Consider the following 14298-nt stretch of genomic DNA (forward strand, 5'->3'; position numbering starts at 1 on the left):
GTGGATATCTGCTTCTATAAACCAATGAGCAGATGGGAGAGGCAGGACTTGCAGTATCTGCGTCACAAATAGAACGGACTTCTATTTTAGGCCTTGGCAACGCAGACGCTCGTTGACGCATGCGAGCAGTATAGGTGCAATAATTGAATAATATAGATTTCTAAATTTATTTTGCAACGGTCGCACATGCGAGTGGTGTAGTCAGGGTATTAGCCTTTGCCACTCTGACATTGCTCATCCATACATGTATATATTATTATTCCATTCCTTACTTAGATTTGTGTGTATTAGGTATTTGTTGTGGAATCGTTAGATATTACTTGTTAGATATTGCTGCACTGTCGGAAATTTCGCTACACTTGCAATAACATCTGCTAACCATGTGTATGTGACCAATACAATTTTATTTAATTGTATTTGCTTCAACATTCACCTTCTGCTACCATTTCTGTCAAGCCGTCTACGCATACAGTTTGACGCATACGTTCGATCAATCCAATTTATGCACCACACCGGAACGCACTGCAACTGCTTCTGCAACGGAATGTTGCAAGGAAAATGCAGCGTTTCATTGGAAATGAATGTAATTCTGGCGTACTAAAATGAAAAACACTCTCGGTGTGTTCATGCAGGAACCAATGGGTGCTCGATGTGGGGCGTTAATGCAGGAACCAATTAGATGCTGTATCATAAACATAGCTTTTACAGCGGACTTTTATTTTAGAGGTTAAATCCAAAAACCGGAAGTAAATGTTTTGTTTATATATTTTTTATTTAAAATACCAGGTCAACAATTGACATTGTTACATCATTCAAAACAGAACGCAGGTATTAACAATAAAATACTAAAACATACAAAAATATCAATGAAATAATAAAAAAAATCAACTATTCTAGTGCAATTGTAATCACTCTGAAAAAAATCTTAATATAATGATTCAGGAAAATGTTATTCTTGCTGTTATTCACTAGGGTTAATGTTTTAATAAGATAGTTAAATTCAAATATGTGTAATTTTTGTATAGTATTTTGAAATTTTTGTTTATGTATAAAGTATTTGGGAACAAGAATAAAACAGGGAAACAGAAATGGTGTTACCGCCACCTTCTGTACTAGAGAAGGAGCGCATGTAAACTGATTGAAACGTGCCTATCATCACCATTGCGGAGCTCCATAAACGTGTTCGCCCGACGGGAATTCAAATGTGTAGGCTACTACAGTAAGGTTACTGATATATTTGAAAGCGGTTCTAGTTTTACAACGGGAACCTCAGGCACGAGAGAGACAAATAGAGAGAGCGAGAAAGAGTGAACTTTCAAAGTTGGCCTACCCACCGAGTATTCTACGGGGAGGTCCATTTTTGACGAGAAAATATAAATAGAGGTAAGCCTACATTCCCCCTGGCAATATTGCTATTTTCAGCCAATTTATAGATTACAGACCTAGCTAACATACTAATTGATGCTAATGTGCTGTGAAAACTATTTTAATTGTATATTTCCAGAACTATTTTCTGACACACACACAGAATAACCATTTATTATTATGACTCCAACTTGTAATACCTTTTGGGAAGAGTTTTGAATACATGGTCATGGAAACAAGCAATTTCTTATCATCATGACAACATCTTCAAAATCACACCAACGTCCCTTAGGAGAGTTAGTATTATAGTGCTGTCTTTCCTTCACATAGGCTACTTAGGGTTACTAATTTACTAATTCAATATTTATCCAATTCCGTAGCAACCACGTGATGATTCAAATGTCTCTCCTCATGTTTTGTTTTTTTCAAATCAAAATCAAATTTATTTGTCACATACACCGAGTACAACAAGTGTAGACCTTACCGTGAACTGCTTACTTACAAGCCCTTAACGAACAATGCAGTTTTATGAAACTAAAGTAAAAAATAATAAAAGTAACACAATAAAATAACGAAAATGAGGCTATATACAAGGGGTACCTGTGGAGTGAGGAACGAGAAAGGGTGTCAGAGGAACTTTCCCCTGGTTCCAGATAAAAGACAGAAATAAACTTTCCCTAGAGAATAACATTTCAGAATTCCAAGCATTCCTGGAGCTGTTCCCTCCCTTGTATTGACTTTCCTTCTTTTGGAAGAGGAACATTGAGCTCCACTGACTGCCCAACTCATACCCACAGATAAAGGCAGGCTGATCAGTCCTACAGTACAATTTCATCATAGGACAAGAATACGTTATGTGGTCTTATAGGCTGGTATAGGAATGTAGGATGTTTTCTATTACAAATGTGCTAACTTCCATCTCTACAGTGAATTCGGAAAGTATTCAGTCCCCTTGACTTTTTCCACATTTTGTTACGTTACAGCCTTATTCTAAAACTGATTCAATGTTTTTTCCCCCCTCAATCTACACACAATACCCCGTAATGATAAAGTGAACACAGTTTTTTAAACATTTTAGCAAATGTATTAAAATTTAAAAAAAACAAATACCTTATTTATGTAAGTATTCAGACCCTTTGCTATGAAACGCAAAATTGAGCTCAGGTGCATTCTGTTTCCATTGATCATCATTGAGATGTTTCTACAACTTGATTGGATTCCACCTGTGGTAAATTCAATTGATTGGACATGATTTGTAAAGGCACACACCTGTCTATATAAGGTCTCACAGTTGACAGTGCATGTCAGAGCAAAAACCAAGACATGACGTCAAAGGAATTGTCCGTGGAGCTCAGAGACAGGATTTGTGTCGGCATAGATCTGGGGATGAGTACCAAAATAATTTCTGCAGCATTGACGACCCCGAAGAACAGTGGCCTCCATCATTCAACGTTGTCCTAGAGCTGGCCGTCCGGCCAAATTGAGCAATCGGGGGTGAAGGGCCTTGGTCAGGGAGGTTACCAAGAACCCGATGGGCACTCTGACAGAGCTCCAGAGTTCCTCTGTGGATATGGGAAAACCTTCCAGAAGGACAACCATCTTTGCAGCACTCCACCAATCAGGCCTTTATGGTAGAGTGGCCAGACGGAAGCCACTCCTCAGTAAAAGGCACATGACAGCCCGCTTGGAGTTTGCCAAAAGGCACCTAAAGACTCAGACCATGAGAAACAAGATTCTCTGGTCTGATGAAACCAAGATAGAACTCTTTGGCCAAGCGTCACGTCTGGAGGAAACATGGCACCATTCCTACGGTGAAGAATAGAGGTGGCAGCATCATGCTGTGGAGATGTTTTTTCAGCGGCAGTGATTGGGAGACTAGGCAGAATTGAGGGAAAGATGAACGGAGCAAAGTACAGAGAGATCCTTGATGAAAACCTGCTCCAGAGTGCTCAGGACCTCAGACTGGGGCAAAGGTTCACCTTCCAACAGGACAACGACCCTAAGCACACGGTCAAGACAACACAACACAGGAGTGGCTTCGCAACAGTGTCTTTGAGTGGCCCAGCCAGGACTTGACTGTGCAGCAACGCTCCCCATCCAACCTGACAGAGCTTGAGAGGATCTGCAGAGAAGAATTGGAGAAACTCCCCAAATACAGGTGTGCCGAGCTTGTAGCGTCATACCCAAGAAGACTCAAGGCTGTAATCGCTGCCAAAGGTGCTTCAACAAAGTACAAAAATGTTTAAAAAAATAAATAAATCATGTTTTTTACTTTGACATTGTGTGTAGATTGAGGGGAAAAAACAATTGAATACATGTTTTAATAACCTTTATTTAACTAGGCAAGTCAGTTAAGAACAAATTCTTATTTACAATGATGGCCTCCCGGGGAACAGTGGGTTCATTGTTCTGCCTTGTTCAGGGGTAGAACGACAGATTTTTACCTTGTCAGCTCAGGGATTTGAGCCAGCAACCTTTCGGTTACTGGCCCAACCTTCTAACCACTGGGCTACCTGCCGCCCCGAAAAGTCAAGTGGTCTGAATACTTTCCAAATGCATTGTATGTCATGACAACCAACTGAGGACCATCATTTTCCAAGATGGCGTAGCAGTAGGACGTGTTGTCGTGTCGTGTCCCTTGTATATATCGTTTGTTTTCGTTTTTTTCTTCGCATATCTTTAAAACACTTTGCTGAACCTCAACTTCTTCTAAATACTCTCCTGCAACCCGCCTCACCCAACGTAGCTATTTTTCCTAAAGTATTTATATTTACTTCGGATCTGGAACCCCTCAACTGAAGCTAGCCAACTAACTACCAGCTTCAGCAAAACATTGCTAGCGGTCTTCAGCTAACCGGTCATCAGCTAACCTTTAGCTCGGAAAGCTCTCGCCAGTTCGAACAACGCGACTCTAACCAGAGCATAACGGACTTATTTTTTATTTTTTATTTTTATTTTTCATCCCCGGATTCCCACCGCAAACGGAACATTTTGAGCTCCTGGGCTACAATATCCGGGCCCACGACCGGTCCATCGATGTCACCGCATGAAGAGGAATAAACAGACTCCCCCCATCGCGACGTCCCCAAAGGCTAACTCTCTAGCCCTTGCTATCTCCTTGCTTGCAAATTCGGCCTGCTAACTGCTAGCTTGTTTAGCCCGGTCCGCTAACTGCTACCGTGTTTAGCACCGTCTACTAACTGTTAGCTTGTTAGCACAGGCCTGCTAACCGTCTGAATCGCCGCGTCCCAAACACTCACTGAACCCATATTTACTTTCTATCCCTTTTCGATTTTGAATTTGTTTATACCTTCCGGTAACCTGCCTCACCCAATGTGATACGGAACCGCTATTATTTTTACATCTTTAGAACACACTCAAGAACCTCCAGAAGCTAACCAGCTAACTGGCTACAAGCTATTTAGTCATTGTTAGTTTTCTAACCTGGATAACACTCGCCAGTCCAGCTTCCCTGCCCCATCCACCGCTGCCCCCTGGACACTGATCACTTGGCTACATAGCTGATGCATGCTGGACTGTCCATTAATCACGGTAATCCATTCTGCTTGTTTATGTTTTATCTGTCGGCCCCAGCCGCACTCAGGCTCTGTGTGTAGTTAATCCGACCCTCTCTGCCTAGTCAATCGCCATTCTATCTGCTGTTGTTGTGCTAGCTGATTAGCTGTTGTTGTCTCACCTACTGTTTTAGCTAGCTCTCCCAATTCAACACCTGTGATTACTGTATGCCTCGCTGTATGTCTCTCTCAAATGTCAATATGCCTTGTATACTGTTGTGCAGGTTAGTTATCATTGTTTTAGTTTACAATGGAGCCCCTAGTTCCACTCTTTATACCCCTGATACCTCCTTTGTCCCACCCCCCACACATGCGGTGACCTCACCCATTACAACCAGCATGTCCAGAGATACAACCTCTCTCATCATCACCCAGTGCCTGGGCTTACCTCCGCTGTACCCGCACCCCACCATACCCCTGTTTGCGCATTATGCCCTGAATATATTCTACCATGCCCAGAAACCTGCTCCTCTTATTCTCTGTCCCCAACGCCCTAGGCGACCAGTTTTGATAGCCTTCAGCCGCACCCTCATACTACTCCTTCTCTGTTCCGCGGGTGATGTGGAGGTAAACCCAGGCCCTGCATGTCCCCAGGCACCCTCATTTGTTGACTTCTGTGATCGAAAAAGCCTTGGTTTCATGCATGTCAACATCAGAAGCCTCCTCCCTAAGTTTGTCTTACTCACTGCTCTAGCACACTCTGCTAACCCTGCTGTCCTTGCCGTGTCTGAATCCAGGCCACCAAAAATTCTGAGATTTCCATACCCAACTATAACATCTTCCGTCAAGATAGAACTGCCAAAGGGGGAGGAGTTGCAGTCTACTGCAGAGATAGCCTGCAAAGTAATGTCATACTTTCCAGGTCCATACCCAAACAGTTCGAACTACTAATTTTGAAAATTACTCTCTCCAGAAATAAGTCTCTCACTGTTGCCGCCTGCTACCGACCCCCCTCAGCTCCCAGCTGTGCCCTGGACACCATTTGTGAATTGATCGCCCCCCATCTATCTTCAGAGTTTGTTCTGTTAGGTGACCTAAACCGGGATATGCTTAACACCCCGGCAGTCCTACAATCTAAGCTAGATGCCCTCAATCTCACTCAAATCATCAAGGAACCCACCAGGTACAACCCTAACTCTGTAAACAAGGGCACCCTCATAGACGTCATCCTGACCAACTGGCCCTCCAAATACACCTCCGCTGTCTTCAACCAGGATCTCAGCGATCACTGCCTCATTGCCTGTATCCGCTACGGAGCCGCAGTCAAACGACCACCCCTCATCACTGTCAAACGCTCCCTAAAACACTTCTGTGAGCAGGCCTTTCTAATCGACCTGGCCCGGGTATCCTGGAAGGACATTGACCTCATCCCGTCAGTTGAGGATGCCTGGTTTTTCTTTAAAAGTAACTTTCTCACCATTTTAGATAAGCATGCTCCGTTCAAAAAATGCAGAACTAAGAACAGATATAGCCCCTGGTTCACTCCAGACCTGACTGCCCTCGACCAGCACAAAAACATCCTGTGGCGGACTGCACTAACATCGAATAGTCCCCGCGATATGCAACTGTTCAGGGAAGTCAGGAACCAATACACACAGTCAGTCAGGAAAGCTAAAGCCAACTTCTTCAGGCAGAAGTTTGCATCCTGTAGCTCCAACTCCAAAAAGTTCTGGGACACTGTGAAGTCCATGGAGAACAAGAGCACCTCCTCCCAGCTGCCCACTGCACTGAGGCTAGGTAACACGGTCACCACCGATAAATCCATGATTATCGAAAACTTCAACAAGCATTTCTCAACGGCTGGCCATGCCTTCCGCCTGGCTACTCCAACCTCGGCCAACAGCTCCCCCCCCCCCCCCGCAGCTACTCGCCCAAGCCTCTCCAGGTTCTCCTTTACCCAAATCCAGATAGCAGATGTTCTGAAAGAGCTGCAAAACCTGGACCCGTACAAATCAGCTGGGCTTGACAATCTGGACCCTCTATTCCTGAAACTATCCGCCGCCATTGTCGCAACCCCTATTACCAGCCTGTTCAACCTCTCTTTCATATCGTCTGAGATCCCCAAGGATTGGAAAGCTGCCGCAGTCATCCCCCTCTTCAAAGGGGGCGACACCCTGGACCCAAACTGTTACAGACCTATATCCATCCTGCCCTGCCTAAGGTCTTCGAAAGCCAAGTCAACAAACAGATCACTGACCATCTCGAATCCCACCGTACCTTCTCCGCTGTGCAATCTGGTTTCCGAGCCGGTCACGGGTGTACCTCAGCCACGCTCAAGGTACTAAACGATATCATAACCGCCATCGATAAAAGACAGTACTGTGCAGCCGTCTTCATAGACCTTGCCAAGGCTTTCGACTCTGTCAATCACCGTATTCTTATCGGCAGACTCAGTAGCCTCGGTTTTTCGGATGACTGCCTTGCCTGGTTCACCAATTACTTTGCAGACAGAGTTCAGTGTGTCAAATCGGAGGGCATGCTGTCCGGTCCTCTGGCAGTCTCTATGGGGGTGCCACAGGGTTCAATTCTCGGGCCGACTCTTTTCTCTGTATATATCAATGATGTTTCTCATGCTGCGGGCGATTCCCTGATCCACCTCTACGCAGACGACACCATTCTATATACTTCCGGCCCGTCCTTGGACACTGTGCTATCTAACCTCCAAACGAGCTTCAATGCCATACAGCACTCCTTCCGTGGCCTCCAACTGCTCTTAAACGCTAGTAAAACCAAATGCATGCTTTTCAACCGTTGGCTGCCTGCACCCGCACGCCTGACCAGCATCACCACCCTGGATGGTTCCGACCTTGAATATGTGGACATCTATAAGTACCTAGGTGTCTGGCTAGATTGTAAACTCTCCTTCCAGACCCATATCAAACATCTCCAATCGAAAATCAAATCAAGAGTCGGCTTTCTATTCCGCAACAAAGCCTCCTTCACTCACGCCGCCAAACTTACCCTAGTAAAACTGACTATCCTACCGATCCTCGACTTCGGCGATGTCATCTACAAAATTGCTTCCAACACTCTACTCAGCAAACTGGATGCAGTTTATCACAGTGCCATCCGTTTTGTCACTAAAGCACCTTATACCACCCACCACTGCGACTTGTATGCTCTAGTCGGCTGGCCCTCGCTACATATTCGTCGCCAGACCCACTGGCTCCAGGTCATCTACAAGTCCATGCTAGGTAAAGCTCCGCCTTATCTCAGTTCACTGGTTACGATGGCAACACCCATCCGTAGCACGCGCTCCAGCAGGTGTATCTCACTGATCATCCCTAAAGCCAACACCTCATTTGGCCGCCTTTCGTTCCAGTTCTCTGCTGCCTGTGACTGGAACGAATTGCAAAAATCGCTGAAGTTGGAGACTTATCTCCCTCACCAACTTCAAACATCTGCTATCTGAGCAGCTAACCGATCGCTGCAGCTGTACATAGTCCATTGGTAAATAGCCCACCCATTTTCACCTACCTCATCCCCATACTGTTTTTATTTATTTATTTTTCTGCTATTTTGCACACCAATATCTCTACCTGTACATAACCATCTGATCATTTATCACTCCAGTGTTAATCTGCATAATTGTAATTATTTGCCTACCTTCTCATGCCTTTTGCACACAATGTATATATAGACTCCCCTTTTTTCTACTGTGTTATTGACTTGTTAATTGTTTACTCCATGTGTAACTCTGTGTTGTCTGTTCACACTGCTATGCCTTATCTTGGCCAGGTCGCAGTTGCAAATGAGAACTTGTTCTCAACTAGCCTACCTGGTTAAATAAAGGTGAAATAAAAATAAATAAAAAAAATAAAATCAAAGTGACTTATCATTCATATCGATATATTTCTTGTTGTTGTACATTGCAGCAATATGCTTACAGTACGTGAACGTGTTGGTGTTATGCCAATGCAGAGCTTAGTAAACATAGCGAGAGCACAGACACAGCCTCCTCCATATGCTCGCCCACACCTCAACAGTCCAATGCGGATGAACTGATGAACTCTAACTTCTCAGTTGCCTACTGTTTACATTGACTTGCACAAGCCGAGAGAAAATGGAACAGGCATACCCCAAGTTTGGGCTTTGATATTTGGCCATGTTTTTTCTGTTGTGTTCACTAACAAGGACAAGGTTTTAAAAAGTATTTGAAAAACGGTTTAAACAGGAATGATAAAAAAGGGGGGATGGAGAAGGCAGAGGGAGTGTTTTGGTTTTACTCCTGCAGCTGGTGTTTTTTTCCCTGAGAGTTTTGTAGGCGACTTGTGGCTCCCTCTAGGTGTGGCAACATTCGGGCCGGGATAATTATCACAAACACTGGCTCCACTGAGAGTGGACATGCCAAACCAGATCTGTATAGTGTGTGTGTGTGTGTGTGTGTGTGTGTGTGTGTGTAAGAGGGAGAAAGAGAAATGGGTCATAATAAATAATACATGTATTTTTATCGTCAGTTGCACACAAGGTCCAACCAAAACTTGACTTCTGCTTTTAACCCAACCTCCCTGAATTGGAGAGATGCTGGGGGGTTCCACATTGGGTGCCCAGGGAGTTGTTGTTGTGGGGGGGTTAACTGCCTTGCTCAAGGGTAGAATGACAGATGTTTCACCTTGGGGATTCGAACTAGCAACCTTTCAGTTACTGGCCCAATGCTCTAACCACTAGGCTAAAGATTGTAGAGCGTTTGTTTGTGTGGTAAAAGCATGTGTAGTGAGTATGTGTGTGTATTCCTGGACAATGCACAGAGAAGCCCTTTTAGGCACAAGTGGGAGGAAAGATTTGTACATACAGGTGCTGCCTTCTAAAGGGCCTTCTAAAATATAAAGGGAGAGGGAAATGTACAACTAGCACTAGACAGGCTGTACTGTATACACACACTTCACAAAATGTACCATTGTGCCCCTTGTCAGGTTGGTTGTAAGATCAGATGCAGATGTGAACAAGGTCATGTTGGATTTATTTTGAAGTGTCTTTTGTTTGTTTACTATTGTGTGGGAGTGCTGAAGTTAAGTAAATGGAGTGAAAAACCAAATGCCTCAACCACACTCTTCCTCCCTCTCAGTCTCACCACACACCCTTTACACAACAATTAACATTTGGGCAACAATAACATCTGTCTCTTGTTCAGTCTCTCTTCTTTCACTCTCTCTCTCTTCTCTGTCTCTCTCTCTCTCGTTTTCAATTTTTCTCTCCCCATTTATATTTATTTTGTATTTCAGTGAGACTACATTTATTTACTCTTTACTGCATTTCAAACTCTGTTGTCCAGACTGTCATGAATGAATGATTGCTTGCCAATCATTCTGTGGGGAGTTCCCTAAAGATAAGTACACTGCAATAGAAGGCCCACTCATATTTTGATGGTTTACATGGGGCTATTTCGACCTCTGGAGAGTGACCGGGTATCAAGAGCTAATCTTGATATCCTGTAATCTGGCATAGTAGTGAGATTGAGTGCTTGTAAAGATGGAGGCTTCATTCAGTCCACAACTCAATACTCCTGTGGTAAAACTCTGTCACACATGAACATGCAGCTAGCTGACTGAGGAGCTTTCTTGTATATCTGATCGGTTTGACATGGTGTTATTGTGTATACTGTGATAATGGTCTTATGCTATGTTGTATAGGCCTTTCGTGCAGAAAAGGTGCTTTAGTATATGACATTAAGTATTATAACACTGAAAAAGCTTAACACGCTGTTGTGAATTTGGGGGATAGAGCCAGGAGCTGGACTTGAACCAGGGACCTCATGCATGTCAGCACAATCCACAACCACTTTGTTGAAGAGTCTTCTCTTGATAGTCAGCAGGCCGCATAGTGCTGTATTTTAGACATGGCTGCTGCAGTATCTATTTATTTCATGTAAATCAGTCCTTTTTTAAAGACTCATTTTCCACTCTGCTGTTCACCTCATCCTCCCCGCTGCTCTCCTCCAGTTCGCAAATATTATAAATGCCGCCGAAATGTCACAGTGCAGCTAATATGACACTTCGTCATTGAACAAATAACCATTTCAGTTCAGGGTGTTTTATGTAATTACATCCTCAATTAGTTCCCAGTGTCTGTCACACTTAGTTAGCGTATAAGCATATTACACTGAACAAAAATATAAACGCGACATGCAACAATTTCAAAGATTTTGCTGAGTTACAGTTCATAGAGGGAAACCAGACAATTTTAAATAAATAAATTAGGCCCTAATCTATGGATTTCACATGACTGGGCAGGGGCGCAGCCAATTCGTTTTTTGTAGAAGCACCGTTTAGGCGATTACAGCTTTGAGTCATTTTGGGTATGTCTGTATCAGCTTTGCACATCTGGATTTGGGGATTTTCTTAAATTTATCCTTGCAGATTTTCTGAAGCTCTGTTAAATTAAGTGGGGAGCCATGCTCCCCATCCAACCTAACAGAGCTTGAGATGATCTGCAGAGAAGAATGGAAGAAACTCCCCAAATACAGGTGTGCCAAGCTTGTAGCGTCATACCCAAGAAGACTCGAGGCAGTAATCGCTGCCAAAGGTGCTTCAACCAAGTACTGAGTAAAGGGTCTGAATACTGATGGAAATGTAATTAATTTTTTTCAACAATTTTCTACAAAGCTGTTTTCACTTTGTCATTATGAGATATTGTGTGTAGATTGTTCAGGGGAAAAAACGATTTAATCAATTTTAGAATAAGGCTGTAGTGTAGCAAAATGTGTAATAATCAAGGGGTCTGAATACTATCCAAATGCACTGTAAATGCCTAGAATGATGTTTTGTTAATGTCAGTATTGTATGTAGCTTACAATTTATGCCTTGTATGTGAATCCATTCATTTTACAAAGGTGTTAAATAATACTTGCTTTGATATTCATTTCTCATGACCATTCCTTGATCTTAGTCAGCTAAACGCATAATACTTGATTGCACGTGTTTTTTCTAGAATGTTAAATGGAGTCTGCTATTCAGTTTAATAGACTTTAACATGCACATTACAGTCTTATCATGGGTTGCATGTAAGGTATACAGTGCCTTCAGAAAGTATTCATACCCCTTGACTTATTCAATATTTTGTTGTTACAGCCTGAATTCACAATATATAAAAAAATATATATTTTTCTCATCTATTTACACAAAACCCCATAATGACAAAGTGAAAACATGTTTTTAGACATTTTTGCAAATGCATTGAAAATGAAATACAGAAATATATGCCAATTACCAGACACTTTTATCCAAATTACTTATAGCAGGGTGTGTCTACAGTACATTTTCATATGGGTGGCCCCAGTGGGAATCAAACCCACAATCATAACTCAGCAAGTGCCATGCTTTTCCAAATGAGCCACACAGGACTCCATGTAGGCTACATGCAGATCACCCGTCATGGATTGGGGTTTCGTCTTGTGAAGTTGCTAGATGGTGATTTGCTGTCTTCAGAGAGGTAAATAGAGATCCATGGTTGAACAAATTAGCACACTAATGCAGCAAATCAATCAACCAAATGGAAACTTATGTAAATGTATTTGCTTCTATTAGCTTCACCCCTAACAAGGTCCTCCATTATATCATTAGCATGCATGGTCTGCCACGCCACAGTCCACAGTGACTCGCTCTCTCATTGAGAAGTTCACAAGGTACTGTTTTACTTGCTCGCCGGGTTTAGTTGCCATGGCAACAAATCTGTCAGAAATCGGGAAGAATGTGTTGTCCAATCCTGAAGCCTCCCCTATCTCTGCTTTATTTCAAAAATACATTCTGGGGAAGTTTGTGACACAGTTCACACAGTCATAGATTTTCCTAGATCAAGTATTCCCTCTGTTTTTGAAAAAAGAGTGAGCCTGATCAAAGCTGAAGTGAAGTCCCAGGGAACATCTCTCATTCCTCCCTGTTCTCTCTCCTTACTCTGACTCTCTCTGTCTACCTTTCGCTCTCTCTACCTCTGTCTACCTGTCTCTCTCTCTGCTATGTGTTATACAGTATGTGTTCCCAATTGTTTTCCGAACATTTAATACCTTAGCCTGATTCAATATTGTTAACCTGCAGTAGTGGGCTGACTCATTGTTTTTGTGCAGTTGAATTACACTTCCTGATGTCTTTGGAGAGAGTGAAGATGCAGTTAGGGATAATGCATTGCCGGCTGTCAAGCGTTCCTATGCTGTGAGAGGGAGGCAGGGGACGTTTATTTATGAAACAGACACATATTTGGTGTTCACGCTGACATTGTCTACTTCCTGGGTGACAGTGGGGTTATGACTATTTGATTTAAAAGCTGATTGAGGCCACAAAGGACTTACTGCATCAGCAGGTTTGACACTGTTGGGATATAGTGTAACGTTTCTGTGAACATGCAGTGTTTAAATTGACCACCAGTGGGTAAGATAGTCAAACGAAAGTGTTTTAACTCGTCCAAATATTGGAAAGAAACATGGTAGCGTGTGTGAATGGACTAGACTGAGGGATTGTGTGTGTGTGTGTTTGGTAGTTATTTAGTGTTTTACCATTTTATCATTACATCAACTACTAGAGTTGGTTCCCTCATCCCCCAATTACCCTCTTATCTTATTCCCCAATCATAAATAGGTGTTCTACTTAACACTCCCCTTTTCTCACCTACTTTCATTTTTGCTCCAGTTTTCTTTCCTGCTATTTCTGTTCACCAGTCACCAGAACATTAGCAAGTCAGATTGAAAAAAAATAAATAATGGACCGACCTGAGACAAATAAGGCAATTGGGAAACCTAAATCCAGCATACAGTAAAAATGCCCTCTGTAGGTTTCTCATCATTCTTACATATGACTATCAACATTCTGTTGTAGCAAATTTTCTTTAAATAAGGTGCCAGCCTCCCCACCTCTCCCAGCCACCACTGTTGTGTAGGACTACTGTTTAACATCTTTGGTCTATTTTACTTTTATCCTATTATTATTATTATTATTATTATTATTATTATTATTATTATTTTAGAATTTATCCTACGGTTCTGTGTAGGTCTACTAATTAGCATCCTCTCTCTCCATGCAAACAGTCCTCAACAGTAATTATGATTTGGGTAATTAGGTGTTCACAGCCACAGTTAACCAGTTTCAATTTCTTTGCTACTTAGCAAACAACTTTGGTGTTGGTTTACTGAACATTTTAGTACATTAAATAAACATTTAACCCACTGGGCACAGACGTCAGTTCCACGTCTAGTTTTGATTTACAGAGTTGTCACGAATTCCGCCGAATTTGGCTCTCCTGCCTGTTCGGGCGGTGCTCGGCGGTCGTCGTCACCGGCCTACTAGCAGCCACCGATCCCTTTTTCGTTGTCTGTTTGTTTTGTCTCATTAGTTTCAGCTGTGTCCTGTTGTATGTGCTTAATGGGCTTCCT

The 14298-nt window shown here is 42.7% G+C and overlaps 1 protein-coding gene across 1 annotated transcript in view; it reads left to right on the plus strand.

Moving 5' to 3' along the window:
- Positions 1-1111: 1111 nt before the first annotated feature.
- LOC139411301 (tetraspanin-4-like) overlaps positions 1112-14298 on the plus strand; it is a 110472-nt gene continuing 97285 nt past the window's right edge. Inside the window, exon 1 of the mRNA XM_071157438.1 lies at positions 1112-1383. The gene's annotated coding sequence lies outside the window, so the exon portion shown is untranslated. The remainder of the gene's footprint in view (positions 1384-14298) is intronic.

This window comes from Oncorhynchus clarkii, chromosome 6, assembly GCF_045791955.1.
Source record: "Oncorhynchus clarkii lewisi isolate Uvic-CL-2024 chromosome 6, UVic_Ocla_1.0, whole genome shotgun sequence".
Taxonomy (NCBI): domain Eukaryota; kingdom Metazoa; phylum Chordata; class Actinopteri; order Salmoniformes; family Salmonidae; genus Oncorhynchus; species Oncorhynchus clarkii.